This window comes from Glycine max, chromosome 3, assembly GCF_000004515.6.
Source record: "Glycine max cultivar Williams 82 chromosome 3, Glycine_max_v4.0, whole genome shotgun sequence".
Taxonomy (NCBI): Eukaryota; Viridiplantae; Streptophyta; class Magnoliopsida; order Fabales; family Fabaceae; genus Glycine; species Glycine max.
In genome coordinates, this window is record NC_016090.4 from 37,540,953 (window position 1) to 37,542,107 (window position 1,155).

A 1,155-nucleotide genomic window follows, 5' to 3' on the forward strand; every position below is an offset into this window, starting at 1 on the left:
TACTAAAAGAAAGATCTATTAAAATAAAGTTTAAGCCTCACTCACAGATACAAACGTTGAGTCGAATTCATTTATTTGAGATAGTCTTTTTTTAAAAAGTATGATATAGCATTTTGAAAATCTATGATCTGAAACTTATATAATTTTTGTGTAGGTGCATAATCTGAAACTTATATATACTCATGATTTAGAAAAACAAAACATCAATAGCATATTATATATGTTTACTTAAAACTGTCATTCTATTGGCTTATAAATTCTTTTTAAAAAGAGAAAAATATTATATTTTTAACTAAATAAACAACTAACTTTTTTTTTTTACTTAAAATTATTAGTAAACAGGTCGTGGATGAATAGAGATGATAGATGCAAGCTAAACCATAACAGCAAAAATAGACTGTTTTTAATATTTTTTTAAAGTATCAATAGTTAAAAGTAACTTGTATCATAATATAAATTTGTTATCATAAACCTAAAAGATAATCTATATATTTAAAAATAACTTGTACCATAATATAAATTATTTATCATAAATCTAAAAATATTTATATGTTTATAAATATTATAAGATTACTTTTAATTGTTGATAATTTATTTTTAAAAAATATTAAAAATCAATTTAGAAATAAAAATGGTAGATTAAAAGTGATAAAAAATTAAGAAAATTTTCTAAATATATTATCATCGAAGAAAAACTCCTATATATATTATCGTTAAAGAATAGTTCTTAAAAAATGTTATATTATGATACAACTAAATTCAACGAAAAAATTCTTTAAAGATATTTTTTTCAGTTTTTCTCTGAAAAATATTCTTGAAAATTGAATTTAGTCGATTGGTGGTCAGCCTAGCTAGTTGTATAAAACAAATATATAAACGTTGTCATTCTCTGAAAAATGGTTCAATTGTCGTGAAGAATTCACGCAGCATGGCTAAGGGAGGAAAATAAGATTAAATAAATAAAAAAAAAAAAACTAGAGAACCATTGAAGTTTCCTCACAGATATTTTTATTAACTTCTCTAATATCTGTTGAAGGTTGTTTTGTTGAACAAATATATTTCCATAAAAGGATATAGATAATTTTCCGTCCTGATTCTTTCAATACGTCATCATTTATCATAGATCAATATATTACAATTTTTAGTATTTAATTC